Raw genomic sequence first — 14,408 nt, 5'->3', positions numbered from 1 at the left:
CTGTTTATACCTATGTTCACCACTCTGGTATCTTTTTTTAGATATTGAGTGGTATAGACATATTGTAAATAAATTTGTCCCAATATTTTGGCTGGTCATTTGTGCCCACAGATATTTATTTGGATTTTTTTTTTCTTGCCCCCTCCTTTGATGGCTCCTCTCTTTCCTCCCCCACCCTCACTCCAACCATTAGAGTCACACCAATGTAATTGCACCCCCGTAAGAACATATACTTTCCTTCATGCAATAAACCATATCTAAACAGGGTCACTTAATTATGAGAAGCATGACACAAATTTGTTTTTCTTCACCTTCACCAAGGGTGAGAAAATCCAGGCACCCAATAACCGCTAGCATCTAAATTGGGCCTGGGAACCCAATTGCCTTAGAGATCAAGATTTGCCCTTCTATCTGGCCCATACAATCTCACCGGCTTCCAAGGCAGGATCTACACTACTGCTTTAAAACAGTTTATAACAGTTTTGACAACTGTTGAGGCCCATGACACACTCCATATACAGTTTTCAAAACATTTTCAAAGTGTTTTATCTTGCTTAGTGTAGAACTGAGTTATCCTACAGCCTATTCAAATGTTAAGTGCAGATCTGTGGTATATTCCTGAATATGTTTAGCTAAGACACTGAGGAGAAGGCTTCTCTTGCTTTGCACATGCAGAGAGGTTAAAATGGGAGAATGCTTTACAGATACAACCATGACAGCTGTACCACATACCTGCGATAATGTGTAAACCATCTCTCAGGACCAAACCACAGAGGTCATTAAACATCAAGCTGAGACCAGGGCCCTTTCTACACCTAAGGATTATCCCAGGAAAACGGAGCGATCATCCCTGCCTGCTCCCGGGATCCCCTGTGTGACATTTGGACGTACAGGGATGATTCCAGGAGAAAAGGCAGGTGTAGAAATGGCCCAGTAGTGGCAGCTGCATAACTAAGTCCCCTCCATTACATCTTGTAGACATTACTGCTATCATGATATTCTGCTTTTCCCTTCCACCCACTTCACACTAGTTACTACTGGAAGCACACATAGATGGGATGTCATGATATTAAGAAACATGTAAAAGGAAACGCACTAGTTACACAGCGGCTTTTTTTAAAAAAGCAAAAAAAAAAGCAGACACGTATTTTGCATTCCCTTCATTGGATACTCTTTCCATTTCAACAACATTCCACATGTTACACAGTCATTCCTTAGCAGCTATTTAAATACACTTCAGTTTACTGAATTCTAAATTAGTATATCATATTCTTTTAGATTTTTTTAACTATTCCAGTAGTCCGTTAACTGTGGTGGAAAGAAGGTCATAATTAATTATTAGTTTATCTTATATATCCTTCTTTGCCAATATCTATGGATCTTAGGACAACCAGATACTCAAGATGTCTGCCTTGTTGTTCCTACAACAGTCCCAATATTTAAAGACTTTTGTTTGTGTATCTTGTTTACCTGTGTATGGAGTCAGATAACAATATGTAATTTTATTGTTTTCTTTAAGGTTGATACAAGGGCAAGCTGCTAGATTTTTGGAAAATATTTTCTCTTGGTCTTTTCCGTACCACCACCAAATTTCAGATATTTTTCCTATATAGGAATAATGTCTGTGTATGAAAATGTGCATATTCTATTTACAGAGTACAAAAACATTGTTTTCTTACACTACTGTTGTACAATTAGACAAGTCTGGTAACTAAAGCATGATTGGAAGTATATTACACCTGAATCTTACATTTGTCCATCTCTAAAACCAAATACTGGCTTGGTCACATTAAATGAAGGCTCTGGAAGGGGTCTATGAAGAAAACATAGCGTATGTTTTTGCATCTCCTATTACGTGTCCCATCAGATTTGCATCTCTTCTTGCAAATCAGGTGTGCCAGTTGAATTTGCAAACATAGCACATGCTGCAACTGGCACAACAATAAAAATATGATGGACAGCCCATGTACATTTACAGTGCTGTAATAATAAATGAATAAATAACATTCCTTTCTACAGGACTTCTTCAGCTTTTTTTGTTTCCTGAATGAAAACACACAGAAAAGAAGCAGTCAATAGAAATGTTCAGACTGACTATTAAAGTTACAGAAATAGACACTAGAAGCATTCCTGCCATGTGTAATTAAAGAAAAAATGAATTTTGTTAATAAAATAAAGCTATCAGAAGCTTAGCAAAGGAATTATTCTCAAGGATTAAACTACAAAAAATGTTTTTCTCAACTTTATTATACTTTACCTTTACTATTATTCATAATTTATAATACAATTTCTATTCTGCAATTTCTTCTCCAAACATACAACATTAAGACAGCACATAACCTAAACAATACACATTACAATATAATGAGCACTATGCTCAAAAGCATGTTGAAAAAGATAGGCCTTTAAATGCCATAAGGAATCCATCAGTTCCATAAGCCTTTGAACGTGGACCATTTTGATACGTTCCCTACCCCTGCAGAAGTTAGGGTCCCAGTTAGTCTAAATCCTACCAGGTATTGATCTGTCCATGACAAAGGACTTGCCTCAATTTCTTCCACACCCAGATCACAATCTTCCCACCCAGGAGTAAAAACCAAAGACAAACATACCTACATATAGCCAGGAGCGTTGAAGGCTCTCACTTCAATTCCATAACCTGGGAGGATTTAGTTGAATGCCCTAGAACTATCTAATCATCAGGCATTTCATAAGGTCATATGAAACACCAGCTAGGTGACTCAAGAATTTAATCTTCCTTGACATCCCCCACATAGAAATTCTTCTCAGTAGCTTGCCATATACATATACAACTTATTCAGGCTTGAAGTCTATATGGATATCTTATTTCTCTATCAACAACAGCAAATGGTATGAAAAGAATTATCTATCAGGAGACCTACTTATTCTGCCAGAAATCATTTCATTAAATCAAGCAACAATCCCTGTCAGCCCTACAAAGTGTTGTAAAGGAAGCCTAATCTTATTAACCACGCTTCTTTCAGTATTGCCTCTGCAAATAGTTTCACTGCACGGTCAGGTATCAAAGGTTAAGTTAGCACAAGAAGGATAGTTTTCCTTCAAGAACACTTCTGGCCTGTGTATGCAGAAGGTCTATTATTTGCCTTGCTTATACTTGTTCAGCAGTTCTGGCAAGGGGATTTTCACTCTGATATAGCTTTCACAAGGGCCAATACAAACAAATTAAAATAATTTTACTTCTCATTTGTTTTTGTAAATATGGCAATTCCTAAAATATTTTGATACAATAGGCTTCAGTTAATGGAAAGACAATTGTAGATCCTAAACTTGGATTTGAATAACTCACCTCCATGATCCTTAAAGAAAGAAGTTAAAATTTGTGGTTCACAACTAAAGTATGACCCTGTTCAGATGACATGCCACTAAGGTTAAAAATTTGGAGTTACACTTTATGGCTTAACATGTCATGTGGACAATGACTGAGAGCATCTTGTGAACCATTCCTAACCATGGTGGCTACATAACAACAGTTTAAACATGCTCACTAACCATTTGCTGCAAAAGGGGTAGCAGCCTAACCATGGCTTGGTGTGTTGTCTGAACAGGCTCTTTATACTTCATACTGTGCCACAACATACGAATATGGTCAGCACATTTAAATCCACAAATTGTGGATATCTCTAATGTTGGAGAAATCCGCAATACATTCAAATGAGTTTGAATTTCTATGAATCAGACCTGTGGATTATGGAGTCAACTGGCTTTTTCTGAGACACATGGAGTCTGTGGACTTGTGGACCGGATTGTCATTTTCGGGGATAAATTGCACTAATTTGCATTAACTAATTAGCATTAGTGTATTCATGCAAGTGCTCATTAGTGCTAATGTGCACTTGTGCTCATGCAAATGAGCACAAGTAGAAGAAAATTCTGGTTAAAAAAAAATCTAATTTCATCAATAAGCAGAAAACAGACACCAGTCAATCCACAAAATACAGATAGAACAGATTTAACAAAATCTGTAAATCCCTACCATAAGCACAACAAAACTCTGAGCATTTGCTGCTAAGCTCATAGTACTGAGAGCTGGAAAATCTAAGTCTCTCCTGGTGCCAAGAGTTGGGCAAAGCTATCAGCCCTTTTCAAATGAGCTAAGAAACCCTCCAAAGATCTGTGAACATATTCTCAAAAAATGTACATACAGAACATACACAAAGGAGATAGCAGAAACTGTACCCATTCACCACTGTGTACATATTTCTACATCTAAATTCAAAGACACATGGAAATCCTATGCTGGTATAAAACTCACCATTTTTACCCTCTGGTTTTGAGTAAGCATTGTAAGCATTGGGCTTGTTCAGCCACCATGCTAAGCCATGGTTAGGCCACTACCCCTTTTGGAGCAAATGGTTCAAGAGCATGTTTAAACCGTGGTTATGTAGCCACCGTGGTTAGGAATGGTTCACCCAACACTCTAAGCCATACTGTTTAGCTCAAAATGCTTAACCATCGTGGCTTAGCGTGTCATCTAAAAAGGGTCACTATGTGTTTCAAGCCAAGAGATGCAGAAGCAAATGAGACGAACAAACCAGACATACAGACTTAAAATATGTTATTCACCCAGCCACAACTTTATTGATTTGCCTGAACAGGCATAGGTTATGGATCCTGTCATTGGCCAGCCCACCTGCTGTGCAATTCCTCTTCCTGGCCCGCTTGCTAGAAGCACTGGTGGTGGATGTCAGTCAGGGGCCCACCACAGTGCAGACCACTAATGTGAAACCCTTTCTCACCAACCTGGATGTGGCAAGCTCACAGCCACCAAGCTGGCCTGGTCTTCATGCCACATCCCAAAGATCCTTTAAGGGAATCCCCACTGCTGGGGAGCCCAATCCCAATCCTCTTCCAAAATTGATCCAGCTTAAGTGCATAAATAATGTTTAAGATATCACACTCAGTAGTAGATAAAATGAGTAACAAAGGATCTTGCTGCTAGTGCGTGTTCAGCACAAACAAGCACATACAGCATACATATTTTTGATAATTCAGGCACAGAACTCGATGCCAAGTTTCACACACACTTTCTACCATGAGGGAAGCCAACTCCTTTGAATGTTAGTTTATCTCAATACAGCTTCTTCCACATCCTTGAATTATATGCACACATTTTGATTGTTTGTGGATCTATGCCACAGATGCTTATAGCAACATGTATCTTATTTCCTGAGGATGAGGAAGCCATCATAATTTAAAGGAAATAGGGATATTGGTCTAGACAATGCCCTAAAATGGTCTAACCAAATATCTTTTTGTGCTATTTTAAGGTTTTCAGAAGCAGGAACAATGGCTTTTCAGACACACAGCTTCAAACACCCATCAACAGCTGTTCTGTAATAGTTCTGGATACAAAAATGTTTTACAATACAAGTAGAAGACATTGATAACTGGCCTTATTTGTCTGACTCCTAAGGAATGGACAAGAGAAAACTGAAATGTTAGTTCAAGATTTGAATTCAGCCATCAGGCTACACTGAAAAATGTACAACACAGCTTCTTCTTACAATATGCCTGTGTTTGAAAATCTGTGCAAGTGTTTGATACATACAGTTGTATGAAAAAAGACACATGCAATGGAATCTTGGAAATACGATGACTTGCTTCATCAAACGGTCTCTCTATCAGGTTCCTTTGGAATGGACCTACCCTTCAGAGATAATTTTTGTCAAGATTATAGTAGGGAGGGAAATAATTAAAGTTCACACCCCACTCCGCCCCATGGCCCCAAGCCTGCTCAAGCTTTCCCTCAGCTGCTATATATATATATATATATAACAAAAATAGGAACATTTAATTGCATTCACACAATTAATGTCATGTCCTGTTTGGTTTAAGCCATAACACTTTTGAACCTGGATTATGTTGGCCACACTATTGTCCATCAGTTCACATCTCTAGGCTACCTCCCTGCGACACACACACCAGTATCCCTTTTTCATCTGTGAAGCAATCAGAGAACTTATATGTTTAAGAATCATAGTATGAATTTAAATTCCCAGAGCTTATTCTAATGGAAATAAAATCAGTTCCTGATTTATTTTGATACAAACAGAATAGAACTCTGATCTTACTGATTGGGGCCAGGACTCCTCTGGGCTGCAATCCATAACCCACTTCCTCTGGGAACCTCCCAGTTAAATAAATGTAGTATGTTTTGAAGACTGAAGCCTTGGTGATACTCCGCAATGAATTATTATTCTCATACCAGGAAAATAAAACAATCCCATTCAACTTCTTTTCTCAGGCTTCCTCAACCCACCCACCCCACAACAGCTAGCTAGTTCTAAAGAAATACGATAGAAATGCATGACCAAAACAGGTAACAATGAAAAATAGAGACATTGAGCTGGCAAAATTTGTTATGATCAAGGACATAAACATTTTTGCCGCCACATCCTAAGACTGAAGTCTGCTTTCAAGTTTAAAGATCACAAGAAGCAATGACATACAAAGGAAAGACGACAAGTAATGAACAAACTTCGTTCTTCAAAACATTAATTTGCTCCCAAATCCCATATATATAATAACTTGGGTAAATACTGAACTGTACCAAAGCATCAATATCTCTGTAATGAATCTGGTCTCCTCTTCCTTGCAACTGGGTGAGTCACCCTCTCTGGAGGGTCAGGGGACAGTCCAGAACAAGGAGGGATGGGACCTGCCTGGAACTGTCCAGCATTAGGCAGATGTCCAGCCAATTTGGGGAGATTCTCCCTCTCTCCCAACAGACCACCCCACATTGTTTAGGATGAGTTTGTGACCTTCCAAAGAGGCTTTTTGAGCACAGGCAGCTGCAAAGGGCAGGGGATAAAGGGGTCAGGAAACTTTCCTTCTGTGAACCTTCTTCTCTTAGGATGCAGCCCATGGAATCCAATGGAAAAAATAGCTAACCACCCAAGGGCTTAAATGTTACAACGGCTTACACAAATGAAGAAGGCATCTGAAGTTCACTTTGCTCACACAACACTTTTCTGCTATATCAGAAATGGTTTTCAGTAATGGTACCTTGGGATCCAAGCCATTATCCTCCCACAAAGCACGAGGATCTTGCTTACATGTTGGCCACTGTGTGAACAAAGTGCTGGATTAGATGGACCCTTGGTCTCACCCAGCATGGCTCTTCTTATGTTCTTATCCACAAAGTTCTCTTATGTGGTGACTGTTGTGTGTGTGCACCACTGAACAGCAGCGTTCCATATAAGTTGTGACAGACTTTTGCATATCAAATTGTGTAGGAGAACTGGTTTCCTTAGAACAAAGTTAGCATGGCAGCCACAGAGATACAGTGGTTAGAACGAATAATAAATGCACTTATTAAGGATTAGGACCATTGAATATGATGGGACTTCCTTCAGACTAAACATGAATAGATTTAAATTATAAATTACTCATACATATAAACTTGACAGTCTTTAGATTAGAGTGACTAAAATCTCATGTGCTTTTTGAGGTGACTATTACAATTACTAAATGGTGTTGCTTGACAAACACCATGCTGCCAAGCATACATCTCAGCATACAATGGCTGACCTTTCTAACATGGAATACAAACCCTTTCAGTGCACGTTATTATTTATTGATTTGATTTATATCTTGCCTTTCCTCACAAAGAGCCTGGGGGGTTAAAAACTATTTAAAACACAGCACACTACATAACTCACATAAAGCCATGACTCTAAAATCAGAAATATTTAAAAAAATACAATAAAAGCATCAATACAATCAAAAGCAAATAGAGCACTGTAACCCAAAAGCCTGCACAAGTAGGTACACATACCTAGCACCTAGATGACAACAGAATGGGGACAAATCTCTAGGGAAGGCAGTTCTTTAGCTGGGCACAGGGAGGCCACCAAGAAGGTCCTGCCATGTTTAGTAACACCACAGACAACATTACTCAAAGACACCACAAGCAAAATGTTTCAGTATTCAAGTTATAGCAACCTTTCTATCCTGGAGCCTTCCACAGGCTTTAGACTGCAATTCCCAGCAATTCAATATATCTGGATGGGACCAGGTTGAGGAAGGCTGGGTTATGCTTTCTGTTAATGAAAACTAGCTGTTCCCACTGTGAAAAATCCGTAACTGTGTGTGATTTACTAACTTCATTAATCACCTGTTTTACCCGATCTTGAAATTACACAACTTCATATTAAATTTGTATTAAAACTGTTTGGATAGATTAGCACAGTAAGTAAGATATTCAGTTTGGAAAGCTTTTTCAAAATTAAAAACAAACAAACCTGCCAATCGCTATGACCCACAGTTTGGAATTATACATAATAGAAAAACATGTTTTTCAAATTATTTTGATGAAATTTGCCCCCAAAAAGTTTTTTCCGAATCTGTGTAGTAAATGCTTTAATTTTACCCAAAAAGTATGCATTGCAAGGTAATTGCAGTGCAATACAGGGAGAAATGAGACAGTGTCTAAATTCAAAACTTAACATTTAATTATTGACATTTCGACTAATTTTTAAAACCAGAATTATTTTTCTGAAATTGTAGACATTAATAGCAAATACATGTGATTATGTATTGTGTACTTGTTCAGATCCACAATACAAATTATTATAAACTTTAATTTTTTATTGCAAAGCTGTCAATTCATTGGGGGGGGGGGTTTTGCTTTAATTTTAGATCATTCCAGACTCAAACAAATAATATCTAGGGGTCAAAACGGAATGAACAAAAATTCATGCTCCATATCAATATACAGATATGGCAACAGAGAGGCTAAGTATGGGGGCACTAAGTATGCATTCTGGCAAAAATTAAACCAACAAAATTCCAAAGAGATAAGCAGGAAGAAGTCTAACACGTACTTGTTATTCCTACTCATTCTATTCCTATCCCATCCATTTCACAATATTTCAACCACTTCACAATTCACAATTACCCATGCATTTTGATGGGCAATCCCATACAAGCATCCTCCTCCATGCTGTACAATTACTTATTAGCTGATGTAGTTTATCAGGGTGCAGGGTGCTTTACAGAATACAAGAGGACAGGTCCTTTCCCCAAGGAGCTCGCAATATAAAATGCAACACAGGCAGGATTAAACAGGGAAGCAATATGTAGCTGTTTCCATTGCACATGCTTAGGCCAAAGGCTGTGGTATGGCATGGGATTTATAGGGTTGTGCCAAAGGCTTCATAGAAAAGGTAGCTTTTGAGAAGGGATTCAGTTTTGAAAGACCCTCCTGAAGAGTATAGGAGGTGACACTGGGGGCTGCAAGAGGAATCAGAGAAAATTACGCCCTCCCCCCTCATTCCTCCAGTTCCCTTGAAAAATGGAAGGAGCCCTTCTGTTCACTAAAGGGTAAAGGTTGATCTAACTCACAAAGTCTGAGATAACAAAGCATCCAAGCACAAATATCAGAGGCAGTTAGAGATGAGTAATTAGAGTGAAGAGATCAGCTCAGATGTAGAGAGACAGGGTTGGATGTCAGCTGTATACAGGTGGTACTGGAAACCATTAGAACTGACGAGTTCACTCAAGGACAGTTTACAGAGAGAGAAGAGATCCCGGAGGGACCCCAACAGAGAAAGAGAACACAGAGGAAGAGTTTCCACTCACAGAAATACTGAAAGAACTATCGGACAGGTTGTAGGAGAATCTTGTCCACCACCCATCGTTCTCTGCCTAACTGTCTTCTCCAGACTCTTGATGCAAGACAGTGCTAACATACAAATCTTAGACCTGTTAACAGAAAAGTAACTTCCACTGATTTCAATAGGATTTACTCTCCAATGTGAATGGGATAAAGTATGCACTTCTGTCCTGGGAGCAAAACCATGATCTTTTTCATTTGTTTGTAAGAGTGAGTGATTATGGTTCACACAAATCCAGCTGAAAAACAAAATAACTATTCCACTTCTATCAGGGTTCACAAACTTGAGAGAAAAGCCACAGTTATACAGCCATTTACTACGGAATAATTATGCAAAATTCAAAAGTGCTTTCAGGGTCTTCAACCAACAATGGTCTATTCAGGGCATGGGGGAGAAAGAGAAAATAGACTCATAGCTTTTGAATGGAATGTCAAAACCATATTAGCCCTATTCAGGCATTTTCTAAATGCTTACCTTAAATAGCAGAGGACTCTAGCCCTGCTCTTCCTTGTCATATTCCATGCCCTCTATTTGCGGAGGGCGATTTTGTGAGCCTCTCCACCTGACTGAGAACCCTGATTTTCCATCATTCTCAGCCGCATAGGCAGCAGGTTCTCGTTCTCCTGTTCAAAAAGTTCACCTCTCCTCGCATGTTTAGTGTACACAGAAACAGAAGGCCTGAATAGGGCTATGATGTTCAAATTTAGAGAGAATTCTTTTCATCTCAAACCCTCATCTCTGAATAATATAACAATTATATGGTCAGTGTAAGAGTACAGCCCTCTTCCTTCATGACAGTCTCTAGCAAGCTTTCACCACATTGTTGCCATGTACATGGTAAGTTACTATGCATCTACATGCAGAGAAGCTGCAGTATGACAGCCTTCTGCAGAATGACATATGCAATAGCAAAACAACAGAGGAAATTTCTTCACAAATGAGAATGTGATTCTATAGGTATCAAATTGCTACATTTTCTATGTGTGACACTTATTAGCACCTTGTTATCTCTCATCAGCTTGCTGAAGGGCAAGCTATCACTGTAAGCTTTGACAAAAATAAAAGATATTCTATCAAGCATCTCACCTTATTGTTTCTACCCTTCTTCTGGCACCAAGTAGCTGGCACTATTCCACATTACAGAGGAAAACAACTTCACCAAACCAGGTATGAAAGCAGAAGATATGTGATTGGATCTCCCAACTTTAAAAAAAAATGCAGTGGAGAAGGGAATTCACATCAAGGCCACAGTGCTGAGGGAGGGAGGACAAACCTCCCACATAATTATCCCAATCCAAATAAACCTCTTGGTGTCTCATTTGCTACAGAGGACCAAAATAAACCACACAAAACCAGATGCCCATATGATCCTTATGCCAGATCATACCGTTTTCCCGAAGTGATGCAGGAGTCAACTGCTCTACAGGATACCAAACCACAGCAGTATTTCCTATTTTTGGAATTCTAATTTGGTTACACTTAACTCTACAATTTGCAGCTGCTATCGTTAGAGGGCTTTCTTCACCCCACCCCAAGCTCTATTTTCATTTTCCATTGCTCAAGTTTTATGAATGGGATTAGAACCTGGTTAGCCATGCTAAAGCAAAAGCAAACACAGCAGGATGTCTGAAAAGGCAAGTCCTCTACATATTGGCTACATCTCCTTCACAGAATAAATCCTAACCAAATATTTCTTCAAATTGCCATAAAAATGAATGTTAATCATTAAATAGTATAATGGTGTCTCTTCACATCAAAACAACAGCTTGTTGTATCTTGATAAAACTTGAGTTTGAGGGAAGAGATATGTGGAGCTAGGAATTGAAATGTTTGCTTGGAGGGAAGCCAAATTAAGCACATCTGGAGTGGGGGAGGGTTAGAACAGCCAAAAGTAGCCGTTCACGAGCAAACAAACATCCTTCACTTCCTTCCTATCCTAAAGAAGTGCTAGTAACATTATTACAATGTTGGCAGGCTCATGGGGTTAGGATAATCAACTCAGTATTTCAACTTAGCAACGCAAATGCTGACCTCATCATTTGTGGCCACTTCCTCTGCATAGCGATCCTTGCTCCAAACCAGAAAACTAACATATAGTTGTAACAGGGAACCACCACACAGAAATGGTTGCTTTCCCCTTAAACATAGAGAGAGAATGGAATCACGCTTCTGACTCATCCCAGCTCTTTTGAGGCAACATCAAATTTAAAGCAACAGTTACAGAGTGAAATAAAGATTAAAATACTCAGTAAATATCTTGAATGAAATTAGTATTTGCAGATTTTCCCCATTATTAACAGTCTTGCAACATTACAAGACCGTGAGGCAAACTGAATCAGCTATGGAAATAGAAAATGTTCTGTCTTAGAACATATGTTACAGTTTGAGGAAATGATATTTTCAGAAATGGCTAACATTACAAATCAAACTATGTATGTCATAGTAGCATTGGATATATTAACAATATGTAAGAACAAAATGCAAAAGTGACATCTAAGAAATTAATTGTGGGCATGGTGATGGCAGCTTGTAGGGTAATGGAAGTCCTGATACATGGAGCTGTGGCAAATAGCCATGGTAGAAAAATTGACATGTCATCTTAAATTAGCGAAAGGAAAAGTTAAAATATCTGAGTTCAATACAATATGGCATAATTTTATTTCATATACAAATCAGGGGCATATGCAGCAACATCTGTCACAGCCTTCCCTCAGATTATGGAAAAGAAATTAAGCAGCCAATGGATTCCATTAACATTTTTCCATGGAAAGTAATGTGGAAAAAAATATGTTGAACATACTACTGTCAACCACTACATTTACACTTGATGTAATTTCTTTCATTTCTTTCTTTCTTTGTCGTTACATTTGGAAAATAAATAAAGAAAACATTTCCGCCCCCCTCAAAAAAAGCTATTGAAATAGAACTCCTCAAGCCCTAGATACATTCTGTCTCTATGGGGGGCAGAAGAAGAATGCTGATGTTGGAAACTAAAATGCCTGGGGAAACCTTCGTTTAACATGTTGCTTAAATAAATCATTTGTACTGCAAAACTATGTCTGTTGCATACATACTAGGAAGTAAATCCCATGGAACTCTGTGGAGCTTTTAAGTAAAGTAGTTGCAAGGAACGTGGTGCCTTCCACATGTTTTGGACAACTCCCACCAGCCCCAGCCATCATGGCCAATAGTCAAAGATAATGGGAGTTGTATCGAAAACATCTGGAGGGCACCAGGTTGCCAACCCCTGAAGCACAGCATACATAGGATTACACCCCAGGATTATCTGAAAGCATCCAAATATGCTCTTGTACTCAGATGTACCTATAACCATGGAATGCAGGAAGCATAGTGTCCTGCTTCAAACAAGCATACCTGTTCACAATGGTAATCAAGAGACAGTAACAGGAGTTTTTGTCATTAAATATTCCAAACTTTAAAAAAGAAGAAGTGAGATTTGCCTTAAAAATAGATAGAGTTCAGAAACCACAAGAATTTCAGACTGGACATCATTATAGTAGAAGTAATTAACTCCTTAGAATAAGGTCAACAGACCACAAGATCCAGAAAACTGGCTTTTTATTTATTTATTGCATTTATATCCCACTTTTTTTCCTCCAAGGAACTCAAAGTGGCATACATAATCTTCATCCTCTTCATTTTATCCTAACAACAACAACCCTGTGTTGTGGGTTGGGCTGAGAGTCTGTGACTGGCCCAAAGTCACTCAGTGGGTTTCCATGGCCATTTGGGAACTAGAACCCGGATCTCCCAACTCCCAGTCCAACACTTTAGCCACTACACCACACTGGCTCATGCAGGTCAGAAATCAGTGAAAATATATTTTTAGAGGCCTAACAATCTGTAATAGTGTCACATCTGGGGATTGCCGTGTCAGGAGATCCTGCCTTTAGGTTGGACTACAACTCCCGCCAGCCCCTGCCACTATGCCCAATAGGAATGGGAAGACACTGGTTTCAACTGACTTTCTAGCCAAGATATTGGCCATCTGTGTAGGGAAGAGATAACAATCCTATGCACAATTACTTCAGAAAAATCCCCGTTATGGATTAAATTCGAATAAGCATGCATATGATTGTATCATGCGACTGCTTTAACCTGCAATGCAAGGCAAGAGCTTTGAGATAATGGGGACTTAATCCTGCATCTCATTATCTCTTCTCCATGCATCATTAAAAAAAATACTAAAATTAATCATTATTTTACAGTTACATAGTTTAATCATTAAAAAGGTATAAAGACACTATTACAGTGCATGTTGCAGATATTGTGTGGGGAGCATAAGGCATTCAGGAATGCATCCCTGTAATAGAGGCTGAACATGCAACAATCCTGTAGAAGCCAATTCTTCCTACATCACACTTGGCTCTGCCCCATCCTCACCGCCGTGTCCCCCAACTTCAGGAGCCAAGGATCACACTACAATGATATTCTTTCTTTCTTTCATAGAATCATAGAATAGCAGAGTTGGAAGGGGCCTACAAGGCCATCGAGTCCAACCCCCCTGCTCAATGCAGGAATCCACCCTAAATCCACCTTTCTTTCTTTCTTTCTTTCCATGTATGTAAGCATGCTGCAATCAGCATTTTTCATGTATGCAAGCATATCTCAGAGGCAGCAAAATAGAGAAGTTCTGAGGTTAGAAAAAGGTGGAGGGGGGGGTGGATAACCAGAGCCTTGCAAGAACTGAAGAAAATTTATCAGAGAACACTATTTGCACCTCTTTGG

At 38.9% G+C, this 14,408-nt stretch overlaps 1 protein-coding gene across 3 annotated transcripts in view; it reads right to left on the bottom strand.

Annotated features, from left to right (window-relative positions):
- ARHGAP18 (Rho GTPase activating protein 18) overlaps nucleotides 1–14,408 on the bottom strand; it is an 82,344-nt gene that overhangs the window by 45,518 nt on the left and 22,418 nt on the right. The gene's annotated exons all lie outside the window — the stretch shown is intronic.

Source organism: Elgaria multicarinata, chromosome 4, assembly GCF_023053635.1.
Source record: "Elgaria multicarinata webbii isolate HBS135686 ecotype San Diego chromosome 4, rElgMul1.1.pri, whole genome shotgun sequence".
NCBI lineage: Eukaryota > Metazoa > Chordata > Lepidosauria > Squamata > Anguidae > Elgaria > Elgaria multicarinata.
The sequence above is the reverse complement of the archived record's forward strand: the minus strand, read 5'-3'. Positions and strand labels throughout refer to the sequence as shown.